At 41.8% G+C, this 14,716-nt stretch overlaps 1 protein-coding gene across 1 annotated transcript in view; it reads right to left on the bottom strand.

Annotated features, from left to right (window-relative positions):
• SPIDR (scaffold protein involved in DNA repair) overlaps positions 1-14,716 on the bottom strand; it is a 483,830-nt gene that overhangs the window by 130,812 nt on the left and 338,302 nt on the right. The gene's annotated exons all lie outside the window — the stretch shown is intronic.

Raw genomic sequence — 14,716 nt, 5'->3', positions numbered from 1 at the left:
CAAAAAAAAAAAAAAAAAAAAAAAAAAAAAAAAAAATTAACCAGGCGTGGTGGCGCATGTCTGTAGTCCCAGCTACTTGGGAGGCTGAGGCAGGAGAACTGCTTGAACCCAGGAGGCAGAGGTTGCAGTGAGCCAAGATCACACCACCACTCCAGCCTGGCAACAGAGCGAGACTCCATCTAAAAAGAAAAAAAAAAAAAAAGGAACGAGATCATGTCCTTTGCAGGGACATGGATGGAGCTGGGAGCCATTATCCCCAGCAGAGTATCAGAGGAACAGAAAACCAAACACCACATGTTCTCACTTAGAAGTGGGAGCTGAACAATGAGAACTTGTGGACACAGGGAAGGGAACACACACTGGGGCCTGTATGGGGTAGGGAGTGGGGAAAGGGAGAGCCTGAGGATAAATAGCTAATGCATGTGTGGCTTAACACCCAGGTTATGGGTTGATAGGTGCAGCAAACTACCATGGCACACATTTACCTATGTAACACATCTTGCACATGTAACTTGTAACTTAAAATAAAATAAAATAAAAAGAGAAAACTCTTACAACTCGACAATAAAAATACAACACAATTTTAAAAAGAGTAAAAGACTTGAAAAATCATTTCTCCATAGTAGATACGCAAATGGACAACAAGCACATGAAAAGAAGCTCATCATCAGTCATTAGAGAGATGTGAATCAAAGCCACAGTGAGATACCACTTCACACCCATTAGGATTGTTATGGTTACAAAAAGAAAACAAGTGCTGGCGAGGATGTGGAGAAATTGCACCCCTGGTGAAAATTTAAAATGATGTAGCCACTGTGGAAAACAGTATGGTGGTTCCTCAAAAAGTTAAATATAGAATTAACATATAACCCAGTAACTTACTCCTAGGCATATCTACACCAACATAAATGAAAACAGATGTCCACAGAAAAACTTCTGTGCAGAAGTTCATAGCAACATTATTCATAAAAGCCAAAAAATGAAAACAACACAAATGTCCATAAACTGATGAATGCATAAAATGTGATATATCTATACAACAGAATATTATTCAGCCATAAAAAGAAATGAAGTACTGGCACATGCTACAGAATGGATGAGCCTTGAAAACATTATCCCAAGTTTAAGATGCCAGACACAAAAGGTCAGATGTTGTATCATTCCATTTATATGAAATATTCAGAACAGACAAATACACAGAAACAGAAAGCAGACTGGTAGCTGCAACGGGCTGGGTAAGGGGTTAGTGGGGAGGGACTGCTTAATATGTACAGGATTTCCTTTGGTGTGATTAAACTGTTTTGGAATGATATAGCGTTGGTAGTTGTACAACATTGTGAATGTGCTACCACTGAATTACACACTTCAAAATGGTCAATTTTATGTTAATTTTATCTCAATAAATAAATATAAGTTAATGCATACATACACATAAAATTCACATGGTTCTACCAGGCATTCCGGGAGCCTGCCGCATAGCATCCATTTCCTCCATGGTGGCAGTGACTGGAAACAGTCTCTTCTTATGGAAGCTTCCAGGTAGTGTATAAAGGGGACACATATGAATGCATATATGTAAATGGACATACTTAGTGTTTTTTACCACAACATTAACAGAGCATACTCTGACCAGGCAGAGGTGACAGATGAGTCATAGCTGTCACAAGGCCTAAAAGTCACAGTGCTCACAGGTACGTGGCTTCATCGTTGCCCCTTGGGTCCTTGGGTTATACTCTCCCCAATTTTCCACCCAAACATAAAGCAGAGACCAGATATTATTATTTAGGAAGCACCTGGAAGAAGTTCAAAACTGAAACATAAAAGTAAATTACCAGATAATGCCTTTATTGTCTGCCATTAGGAATGACACTTTCTCCCAAATACGCGGTAGCTCTTGAACATATATCATTTCAGGAAATCTTGTTCTAGCCTTTTCTGGAGAGAAGATGATGCAACCATGAGCTGAGTACAAACCAGAATTAAGTTCAAAAATTTTCAAGACAAGATTTCCTGGTATCCTTGCTGTCACTGCAGTTTCCCACTTTTCCATAGCTCTTGAGGAGATGGGTCCTCAGAGATGTTCAGCTTCTCCTCATTCAATGTCTGCGGGATTCCAGGGTAGCCAGGGTTCTATTTAACTTACCTGTGTGCAAAGACTCGAAGTACAAAGCCGAATAAGCCACTTCTGAAGTTTTCCAAAAATCTGATTTCATTGGGAGGCATCAAGAAGATTTTGACATTTATTTCACTCTTCTTCCCACTCCATAGCATGCATATAATCTAGTCCTCTCTTGTTCCCTCCTCTAGGAGCTGTAGACAACCTGCATTGAGATTCCACACCAAAGATAGGAAGGGTGGTCTTGCACTTACGGGAAACCAGGTGGCAGGCCAGGTACGTGTGGAGGGCCTCACACAGTTGCCTTGAGATACAGATACCAGAGGCCTGTGGAGTCTCTCCCCACAAGCTACCTCTGGACGACTCAGTTCTCCTTTTTTGTTTAATTCAAATGATGAGTTCCTTCCTCTCAGGTAATTTTATTTCATTCGATGTTAAATGTCATATTTTAATTCTTCTATCATCTGCCTGTGGTTGTTTAATTTTTGCTTGAACTTTTAGTTCTACATTAATTGTAATAAATGCTTTAAAACCCTTACATCATTATCCACTGAATTCTCTATTTTCTTTTTTTTTTGAGATGCAGTCTCGCTCTGTTGCCCAGGCTGGGGTGCAGTGGCGCCATCTTGGCTCACTGTAAGCTCCACCTCCCGGGTTCACGCCATTCTCCTACCTCAGCCTCCCTAGCTGGAACTACAGGTGCCCCCCCACCACACCTGGCTAATTTTTTGTATTTTTAGTAAAGACAGGGTTTCACTGTGTTAGCCAGGATGGTCTCAATCTGACCTCATGATCTGCCCGTCTTGGCCTCCCAAAGTGCTGGGATTACAGGCGTGAGACACCGAGCCCAGCCTCTATTTTCTTTATAAACATCTTCACCCAAGAGCTGCCCTTGTTCCTCCCCTGCCACTTCCCTAAGTGTCCCTCCTTGTGCTGTTCCCTATTTGTTTATACTGACTGAACATTCTTCAGGGACCTTGGTTCCCAGTGTCTCATCCTCTATCTGATTGGAACACACATCACCTCTGTCCCAAAGCAGAGTATTCCTGGCAAGTTCTACCTCACTGGCCTCGTCAATCTCCTTAGACAAACAACAACATTTGTAGTACAACTCCATGGACTGGTTCATCCTGAGAAGAGAAGGGGAGCCACAACCTCACCCCACCTTCTTAGCTGCTCAATCAGCCATTGCTGTTTCCCATCAACACATACTTGCTGGGTGTCTACTGCATTCATGGTCCAGTACCAAAACCAGATGAGTCACAGCCCCTGACCTCCGAGGGCTTATTTATGGTTAAATGAGACAACTGAAGTAAAGAAAACACATAGAGCTTATTTTGAAGGCAATGACAAGTATCAGTGCAATGTTTAATACCTGGTTGTTAGTCTCATTATATAATCAAGCATCTGTCACTCTTTTGTATCTGTGCAAATAAATGTGAAAGTTCAGACCATTTATAATACCAGTGCCAGAGCAGCAAGTGAGGAAGAAACAAGGGCATCTGTTCATGTACAATCCTCTCTCCTGGGAAGACGGTGTCCAACCCAAGAATTGCTCTGCAGGATTTTTGCTCCAGTTCCCTGTGGAGAAGGAGCTGAGCTGGCTCAAGCCACTGAGAACTGTGGAGCCAAGAAATCAGCATAACAAGGGTGAGCCTACCAAACCTGCCAGCTGGCTGCACCAAATGCTCTGGGTCTAGCAGCAGCTGGGAGAGAGGGCAGAGTAGGTCATTTGACAGAGGCAAAAGGGGAGGAGAGGGGCAGCAAGGTGTGGCGGCTCAGCTGGAGGAGGAAGTCAAGTTGGGTCAGGCTTGATCTCGCCCTGTCTCTGCTTCTTGCCCACAGAGGCACGTGGCACTGTGTGCTTGCATCTGGCCACCCCTGAAGACTCTGCCAGGCTGTGTGCTGTCTCCCATGGCTCTTCTCTGTGCCATCATCTCAGCAAAGCACACTCCAGAGCTGCAATCTGACTCACAGGAAAGTTCTAGTGTGATCACAGTGCTGCTCCAGATTGCAGCTGCAGGAATGGGGTGGGGGTATGGTGGGAAGAGTGGGGAGACTGTTCCAGGTCTCCAGCCTCTTTCAGGAACAAAAGTTTCCAGAGAAAGGAGGTCAGAAATAGGGAGGAAAAAATTCCATGCCTTTTATATAGGGCTACCTTGAAATCTTTCTTGTTCTTGATGGATGACAGGTGCTGGAAAATCACCATGGCCAGGTTAAGATGCAAACTTAGAATGGTGGTTACACATACCATGACTGAATATGAATCTGGAAAATTACTCTTGCTGTTTTCATTCTATTATCAAAACTTCATAATTGTCTGTACTCATATCCCCAGGCTGTTGCCATTCCATTTCATTTTTTCCTTCAAGTCTATCACTGGTTTAATATATAGAAAAAAAGAGCATGGAAACTTTCACTGCAGTTTTCATATTATCCATAAGTTTACCAAGAAAGTCATTCAATGTGTGTAGCCATAAATGAGAACATAGGTCAAATGATATAGGTTGATATTATCAAGTGTTTAAAGAGCATGAACATACTACTTTCATATTATTTACACCTCTAACTCTACTCTGAAACTTTTACTGTTTCAATCAGATAGCTGTGTAACACAACACTAGATCAATAAAATGATAAAAGTTAAAAGAGACAAAGGGTGGAGAAATGGATCCATTTTCTGCTACCTACAAGGGAAGAAATGCTATGCACACAAAGACATAACAGTGCAAACTGTAACAAATGCCAAAAATAAGATATATATTTAAATAAAACATAAAGACTACTATTAGTACTAAACATAATCTTTAACCACAAGGAGGGTCCAACCCACGATGTTGGACCATACACACAAATTAACTCAAAATGGATCACAGACCAAAATATAAGGGCAAAAGCTATAAAATTCTTGGAAGAAAACATAGAATTATGTTTGCATAACCTTGGATTCACCAATGCTTTCTTAGATATGACCCTGAAAACACAAGCAATAATAACAAAAATGATAAATTGGACATTGTCAAAATGATAAATCTTTGTGTTTCAAAGGACACTATCAAAAAAGTGAAAAACTCCACAGAATGGGAAAAAATATTTGCAAATGATAAAGGACTTATACAGAGAACTTTTACAATTCAACAACAAAAAATAACTCAACTTCAAAAATAGGCAAAGGACTTGAAAGACATTTCTCTAAAGAAGATATACGAACAGCCAATAGCCTATGAAAAGACGCTCAACCAGGTGCAGTGGCTCACACCTGTAATCCCAGCACTTTGGGAGGCTGAGGCAGGCAGATGATGAGGTCAAGATATTGAGACCATCCAGGCCAACATGGCAAAACTCTGTCTCTACTAAAAATACAAAAAATTAGCTGGGCATGGTAGCGTGCACCTGTAGTCCCAGCTACTTGGGAGGCTGAGGCAGAAGAATCGCTTGAACCTGGGAGGCGGAGGTTGCAGTGAGCTGAGATCGTGCCACTGCACGCCGCCCTGGCGACAGAGCGAGACTCCATCTCAAAAAAAAAAGATGCTCAACATTGCTAGTCATCAGGAAATGCAAATCAAAGCCACAATGAGATACCCACTTCAGACACAAGTGGATGGCTACAATAAAAAAGACAACAATAACAAATTTTGGAGTGGATGTGGAGAAAGTGGAACCCTGGTATATTTTACATTGCTGATGGGAATGTAAAATCGTGTAGCCACTTTGGAAAATACTGTGGCAGTCCCTCAGAAAATCAAATATAGAGTTACCTTATGACTCAGCAATTCCATGCCTAGATATATATTCAGGAGAAATGGAAATATATCCACACAAAAAACTTGCATGCGGATATTCATAGTAGTACTATTCATGCTAATCATAAAGTGGAAACAACTCAGGTGTGCATCAACTCAAAAGAGAGATAAAATATGGTATATTCACAGATAATGGATTATTATTCATCCATAACAAGGAATGAAGTACTGAAACATATCACAACATGGATAAACCTTAAAAATATTATGCTAGGTAAAAGAAGCCAGTCACAAAAGATTTGTGATTCTACTTATATGAAGTATCCAGAATAAGCAAATCTGTAGAGACAAAAAGTAGATAAGTGGTTGCCAGGGGCTGGGAAGAATTGGGAACTGGCAGTCAATTGGTATGGGGTTTCTTTTTGAGGTTGCAGAAAGTTCTAATTTCATATTATAGTCATGATTGCACAAGTCTGTAATTACAATAAACATAACTGAATTGTACACTTTAAATAAATGAATTTTATGGGATATGAATTATGTATCAATAAAGCTCTTTAAAAATGTGATAGAGATAAGATAGATTCCTTCGGGTCCCCATGAGTCAAGTTCCAATTTCTAGATCTCTCTGTGTATACATGACAGAACCATAAACACCAGACTGTAATTCCATGGGTTCCGATATGTCTTTATTCTTACAGTAAGTCGGCATGTGGACAGGAAGAATGGCAAAGAATATAAAGGGTCTGGATGTCAATTAGTAGAATAAGCAGTAGTAAGACTAATTCTACTACTAGAATTAGCCTTTGTGTATGTTTGGACAGTGGAGAAAGACTCTTGGATCAAGCTTACTAGATTCCTTTTGAAAATTTCGGACCACCTTTTCAGGTAGTCAAAATGGTTGACTACCTTTTCAAAAGGAATTTAGTAAGCTTGATGCAAGAATCTTTTTCCACTGTCCAAACACACACAAAGGCTAAGGCCCCTAATCATCACATCCACGATCTACCAGTGCATGTTCCTCATTAGGCTTTAATATTGAGCCAGGGCTGAGAAGAAACAATGTCAAATGGCCCTGGATATCATAAGGACGGACAATAACTGTTTTAGAGAGGAAACAAACAAAGGTTAAGAAGAGATGGGCAGCTGAGATTAAAAGGTTTATTTAAGACTCATGGACACAGAACTAATAATTAAGGGATGATTTAAATGAATTGAATGAGCACAGGTAAGAACAAACCTAAGGCATGGGCTATGGCATCAGTTATAAGGACATGCCAAAAAAAAAAAAAAATGATACTCTGCACTCACAATCTTTCACATTACGATAAAAAAATTCAAATCATTGAAAAGGAATAATTTGAACTTTTCTACAACAGGAAGAAGCAAAGAGACTTCAGAAATAAAGCAAGTATGAGTGACAACAACCACCTTACGAAAATGTGATGCTAAGCAGATGGATGAACAGTCATTCCACCAACTCTGGCAGTATGTGGTGATACATAAAAGAAAAGCAGGTGAAATGGTTCCCTGTGTTATTGACAAGGGAGCTGTCTTCCCTTCAGGCTCTTCAACTGTAGACAGGGATATGCCACTGTTACAGAGAAGGAATGTATGCCACCCTATCTCAATACAGAGAAAAGGAGGCAGAGTCAAGAATATCTCCCAACTGTTTAGCGGGAAGAAAAGTAAGGTTCACAAGCAGGGAGAAGAGCTGTATTCATCCAACAGGACACAGCAGGTGAGCACACAGCTGGGGAATCAATGTGTCACAGCTGACCAGCTTTTCAAAAGGAGTCTAGTAAGCTTGATCCAAGAGTCTTTCTTCACTGTCCAAACACATGCAAAGCCTAATGCCCCTAATCATCACATCCATGATCTACTAGTGCATGTTCCTCGTTTGGCCTTAATCTGAACCATTCTCACCATCAGGAGTTTGGGATCTTTATTTGTTTTTTTGTTTGTTTCTTTGAGATGGAGTCTCACTCTGTCACCCAGGCTGGAGTGCAGTGGTGCGATCTCAGCTCACTGCAAGCTCCACCTCCTGGATTCACACCATTCTCCTGTCTCAGCCTCCCCAGTAGCTGGGACTACAGGTGCCCACCACCATGCCTGGCTATTTTTTTTTTTGTATTTTTAGTAAAGATGGGGTTTCATCGTGTTAGCCAGAATGGTCTCGATCTCTTGACCTCGTGATCCGCCCACCTCGGCCTCCCAAAGTGCTGGGATTACAGGCATGAGCCACTGTGCCTGGATGGGATCTTTATTTGTTTAATGCTCTGGACAAAGTAAAAAAATTTCCAACCACAATATCAGCACCATTCAACACTGGCCCCAGCATTAGGGCAGTTTTCTGCAATATGTTTATTCCAGAGGAACTTCCATATCTCCATCATTTAGACAGTGGTGGTCATACTTCACATACAAATTTACACAAATGCTTCTTTTCCAAAGTAAATGGGCATCAACTCCTATTTGATGGCAGTGGTAGGGGTAGAGGTGGGGAATGAGGTGGCCAAAAGTATAGAAATAAAAATCACCTTCAAGCAAGCTTCCCCAGCAGCCAGATGGCAGACTCAGTACCAACACTGAGTGCTGATTTGTAAAGGAATAGCTTATCTTTGCTTAGTTCAAGTTTGTATTATTGTAGCAATGCTCTTTACCATTATTTTTTTAAGCATCTATGCTTGCTGTTAAAGAGGGAGTGAGCTGCTTTTTACTGAGTACTTGTCATATGGGAAGCATCCCGCTGAGTATTTCACATACATCATCCCAATCAGTCCTCACCATCAGTCTGCATTATAGTATTATAATACCAGTTTCACGGACAAGGAAACACAATTTGCCCCAGTCTCCCTGCTAAATGTCCTGTCACCAGTGAACCCACACCAGTCTGATTCCAGACTTTTTGTCCTTTCCATTAAACCACCGGTCTCAATGCATTTTTAAAAGAAAAATGGTACCTGCATACACATTAGGAAACGAGACAGAATGCCCTCATTGCAGTTCTGTTGTTCTATGTAAATTTGGATATTGTCATCCCCTTGTGCATCAAGAAAACATTTATTATCCAAGCCTGTTCCTCCTCTGGCATCCCACCTACTCTACTCTGCTAAGTGAGCTTCTGTGCTCACTGTTCCCTACACCTCCTGCTCATGAAGTGACCCAGCAACTCCTCCCAAATCTGGGGCACAGGTTTTCAATGCCCACTTTATTAGACTTTGCAGTACTATGGGTCCCCTCCCACATGGAAGCACCATCCTGAGCGCTTGCCACCAGTTCTGGTTTCCTCTTGCTTCACCAGCCCAGCCTCTTCTGTCTCCTCAGCGGGCTCCTCTTCTACCTGCTTTCCAATGCAAGAGGACCTTGGAGCTGAATGCCTGCTTCTTTCTTTCTTCTTTCCTTTGTCTCTACTGTTTCCCTAAAGTGACCTCCTCCACAGCCCTGGTTGTAGACTCAGCTGTGACAGGACACTGCTGCCTTGCACTCACAGCCATTAGTGCCTTTGGAGCTTGGCACCATAAACAAACATAACCTGCTAACACAACAAAATGAATGAACATACAAAGATACATAGTGACCAGACACAAGCTGAGAGCCCCCAAACATTTATGTCCAATCTAAAACCTTCTGGGTGTAAGGTATGTATGTCCAGCTTTCTCACAGGACATCTGTTCTTGGATGTCTCATAGGAATCTCACATTTAGTAGGCACAGACTGCATTCTCAAGCTTTCTTCCAGACCTGCTCTCACTGTATTTTTCTCATCTCAGCAAATGGGAACATCCTTCAACTAAATAACTCAAGCTGAGGCTCGCTCTCTGAATATTCCCTTCTACTTTGCTCCTCCCCCAACCAATCCATTATGAAGCCATCACACACATCTAGAACACGGACCTTTTCTCTAGCTCTGGCAAAGCCACAGGAAACTCAGGAACCCACCAGTCCTCTCTGACCTGGACTATGGCAGTAGCTGCTTCCTGGGTCTCTCTGCTTTCACTGGGCCCTGGCCCATGTGCCCATCCTACTAAACCCCTGATAGCTAAAGCTGACTTTCAAGCGGGTCAACCTCATTCTTGATCAGTGGGCAGCCACAGCAGACACTGCAGCTCCTGCACATGGTCCACTAGGCTGTGGCCAGTTTCCTGCCTGGGATCTCTTGCTGGCCCGCGCAGCATGGTCATGCTGGCATCTCCCTCCTGTCCAAGAGCTTTTCAAAGGTATTCTCTCTTCTGTGAGCAATTCTCTTTCATCTTCTCTTTACCTAACACCTAAACTTAAAGAGTACTGCCTTAGAACACTATCTTTGAACCCTCTAAACTAAATTATGTACGTTCTCCTTTGTGCCCTATTTTTTTTCTCACCAGGGCACTTATTGCAACTTGTAATCACAAATGCATTTGTTGTAAACTATTTTGTGTGGAATCTCCCACTAGGACTATGCTCTAGGAACACAGAGACAATGTCTGGTTTTGTCAACCACTGCAGGCCCAGGACCTGGTCCAGGGCATGGTGGATTTTTTTTTCCTTAGTGAAAAGAAGGAATAAATACACAACATGAAAATAAAGAAAAGGCCAAAAGACCAAAAACAGGAGTAAAACATCAAGGTATGGAAAAAGGAAAATGTGCTTTTTTTCTGAGTCCAGCTCAGTGAATTTCTCCAGCTTTTTGTCTGAAGACACAACTGTTTAGCAAGTTCTGTCCTCTTGCAAAGGACTAACTCTCCACTTTAAAATATTTCTGCAATGAAGGGCAAGAAAGAATTTGCATCTCTAAAGGATAAAGATTACATTACTTGGTCAGGTATGGTGGCTCACGCCTGTAGTCCTAGTACTTTGGAAAGCCAAGGCAGGAGGATTGCTTGAGGTTACAAGTTTGAGATCAGCCTGGGCAACAGAGTGAGACCCTGTCTCTAACAAAAAAAAAAAAAAAAAAAAAAAAAAAATATTAGCTGGGTGTGGTGGCACGTGCCTGTGGTTCCAACTACTTGGGGGCTGAGGTGGAAGGACTGCTTGAGCTCAGGAGGTTGAGGCTGCAATAAGCCATGATTGCTCCACTGCACTCCAGCCTAGGCAACAGAGCAAGACCATGTTTAAAAAACAAACAAACAAACAAAAAGTACTGGTCCCTAGGTTAAATATCTCAAGAAGAAAGGAAGAGAATGTTTTAGAAAGGGAGAAAGAAAGGTGATGTCTGCTGACAATCACCATGGGCTTGGAGTGAGGTAATATGGTCTGGACCTGCACCACCAGGACACAGAGAATCACTAAGGAATCATCACTTTCTCTCTTTGCCTCAGTTTTTGTTATAAATTACCTCGACGGCCAGTGCTCCCTTTCTCTTAAAAAAAAAAAAATGCCTATGGCTTTATTAGTCATGCATTAATCTAACGATCATTCAACATGTAGTGGATCTATAAAAAAGGTGTGTTTGGGCTTTGAACAGACTGCCTATTCTGTGGTTAGGGAGTGCCTTCTGCATCAGTTTTTTGTTACCTTTGATTTTAGTGATTTATAAAACTTAAGTTTGCGTTGGTTACTCTGACCTACAACACCTTGAGAAACCTCACAGAAATGTTTTCATTAACAGCTCAAGTTAAAGGAAGTCATCCAGAAGAACAATGGACAGGGGACTCTAACATATTATATTTCTGAAATGTAAAGTCTATTTCTGATAATGTTTCACAGTGCAGAGGACATGAACCTTTTAAGAGAATCTATCTGACCCTGAACAGGACTAGCTGCTTCAAAAAATTTTCTTTTAATTTCAAGGTTGGCAGTAATTGAGCTGTCAGCTTTCAGAAGATAAGCTGTTACTGGTATCAGAAAAGTGACACTGCCTGAGAACTGGGAACAGACTGAGATTGACACCTATGATCAAGGTGCAAAGTAAACTTAGACAGAAATTAATTGCAGGGTTTTATCAGCAACCACCTGACTTGGGCTGGGAAGGGGCAACTATTGTGGCAAACAAATCTGCCATAAGATACCTTCGTTTCTTTTCACCCAGGTTTAATTTCTTCTCACACGGTAATTTCTGGACTTCACAGAAAATACACAGTAATCAAGGTTGTCTTTGAGTTTACTAATAGCTTGAAAGATCTCTGGGGTAGAGCAGATAATGACAAGAGCTCAAGAAAAGCCATTCTGAAAAACAAGGAGACCAGACTTAGAGCTGCCTTTAGTTGGAAGGGGTCACTGCTTATGCAATTTTCCTTCTGTGTGTGCTGGGCTGATGAGTCTGTACTAGCTAAGCCCAAGTTTGTCTATCCTGTGGGACCCACAGAGTGTTCCATATGTCATCTCTGATCAGGAAGCTGAAAGCAGGAATCACAGGCAGAAAATCTTCCAGGCTACACATCTGCATCTTCTAATAATGTTCGTGCTACATGTACATGTATAAAAAACTGCCTTAGAATGCATACTGCTGTGTCTTGAAGGCAGATACATTCTCTAAGTTTTTCTTTCTAAATATATTAGCAAACAACTAGTAGTGAATAAAGTACAGTTTTACTTCTATATTAATTTGATATATAAACTAGAGAGCCTGATCATTATCACAGCAAAATAATCTAGAAAATATTAATGATCAGATCTTCTTGTACCCAAAGACATCTCAGCAGCCCTGTCCTCAAACTCAAGGCCAACGCTATGGCCCTTAGTTCAAAAGTTCATCTTTGTACACAGTCCAACCAAGTCTCCCCAGGGCAAGGCACCTGCACTTCTGCTGCCCTGGACAACTTGACCCTGGGTCAGCCTTAATCTAAACACGGCTTGGTTCTAACTCAATTTTCTCCCTTTTCTTTTCGAGACAGAGTCTTGCTCTGTCCCCAGGCTGGAATGCAGTGGCACGATCTCGGCTCACTGCAACCTCCACCTCCTGGATTCAAGCGATTCTTCTGCCTCAGTCTCCAGAGCAGCTGGGACTACAGGTGCGCACCACCATGGCCGGCTAATTTTTGTATTTTTAGTACAGACAGGGTTTCACCATGTTGGCCAGGGTGGTCTAGATCTCCCGACCTCGAGATCCGCCTGCCTCGGCCTCCCAAAGTGCTGGAATTACAGGCATGAGCCACTGCGCCCGGCCTCTCCCTTTTCTTTTAAACTCTAACACTCTATAACCATGTCATCTGGGATTCTATATCCCATTGCATTTTTCTTTGTGTCCACCTGTGTCAGCAGTGAGATCCTCCTTGAGGCTCCGTTTCCTCATCTGCAAAGTGGGAATAATATCATCTAGCTTCAATATTGTACAATCTCCGATGTGCTACAGAAAATGCATCACACAGAATGCATATTCATTAATTCTGAATAACTGGATGTTGTTTTCTTGTTTTTGAAGTTCATGCCTGGCCTTCTTTCAATCTACCACCAGCATATTCTCATTGGATATGTCACCACATGTATTCCAAAGTACAACTCCAAAGCATTCACAATACCACTCACATTGGTAGCATTTCACCAGATTTTAGCTTCTAGTTTTTCTTTCTTTGCCAAACAAGTAAAACCACCACCACTGGAGGACCTAGAGGGACAGTCTTCATAACGTGCATTGGCTGTGATTAGTCAGAGGAAGCAACCACACCGTCAGTTTCGTCGTTCCTTCTCATCAGGGTGATTCAGTTCCCCACTGTCTCTGTTTCCTCGTCCCCTTGGAGTGTGTGGTCTGTGTGCTGAAATGAGGAAGCTCTACCAAGTTCCTCATTGCCAAGGTAACTAGTATTCCCTTCTTCAAAACCTAACACTGGATGTGTCATTAAAAAGGCCAAGCAAAACAAAAACACAAAACAAAAACCTATGTCTGATGTGTAGCTGTCTTAGAAAATTCTATATAATTTTACCACAGATTTAGGGCAAAGGGTGCAAGACTGGTCTATATTTATAAGCCATGATAAAGACCTTAAAACTGATTTCATGGATTTCACAAACATACATATTCCAAAAAAGAATCATTTTTTTTTCTGTAATTCCAAAAGAAACATTCTCCAACTCTAGACCTCAAGGTGACTTTCTGAAATTCATAGTATTTTCAAATAAAGTGCCTCCACTTGAAGATTATTCATAATTCACATAGGAGCGTAGGTCTCCTGTTTCTCTCTCTGGCATCAGAAGGCAGTGTTACGACACGATGATTGCTTTGTCTTTATGTTAGAGATGTGGTCTTGCCATCTTGCTTTGTCCAGGGTGGTCTCAAACTCCTGGGCTCAAGTGACCTGCCTGCCTAGGGCTCCTCCCAAAGTACTGGGATTATAGGTGTTAGCAACCATGCCCGGCCAGGATGATTGTTAACTACTGTTTCTTCAGTATGTGTTTTCTTATTAATAGTTAAACAAAACTGATGAAGTAGCATCTATACTTTTAATTTCTATTCTGTTGGAAATCCATCTTACTTCCTTGAGGGCAATTATCATTGCCAGAGATAACTTCAAAAGGCTATGCCAGGCTGGGCGTGGTGGTTCACGCCAGTAATATCAGCACTTTGGGGGGCTGAGGCGGGTGGATCACTTGAGGCCAGGAACTTGAGACCAGCCTGGCCAACGTAGCAAAACCTTGTCTCTACTAAAAATACAAAAATTAGCCGGGCATGGTGGTGTATGCCTGTAATCTCAGCTACTTGGGCACGAGAATCTCTTGAACTCCAGAGGTGGACGTTGCAAAAAGAAAAAAGACTATGCTGAGGCTCTGATGTAAACAAACAAACCTCTCTGTCAGTCATGCGTCTACAGCTATCTGTAAGAACCAACACCAGGAAGGGCCTAAATCTGAGTAAAGACAACATCACTTCTACTACATTTGTCTGCACTTAACTGCATTGGATGATGCAGACAGACAACATTTACATCATTGCAGAAAGTTCT

Source organism: Theropithecus gelada, chromosome 8, assembly GCF_003255815.1.
Source record: "Theropithecus gelada isolate Dixy chromosome 8, Tgel_1.0, whole genome shotgun sequence".
NCBI lineage: Eukaryota > Metazoa > Chordata > Mammalia > Primates > Cercopithecidae > Theropithecus > Theropithecus gelada.
The sequence above is the reverse complement of the archived record's forward strand: the minus strand, read 5'-3'. Positions and strand labels throughout refer to the sequence as shown.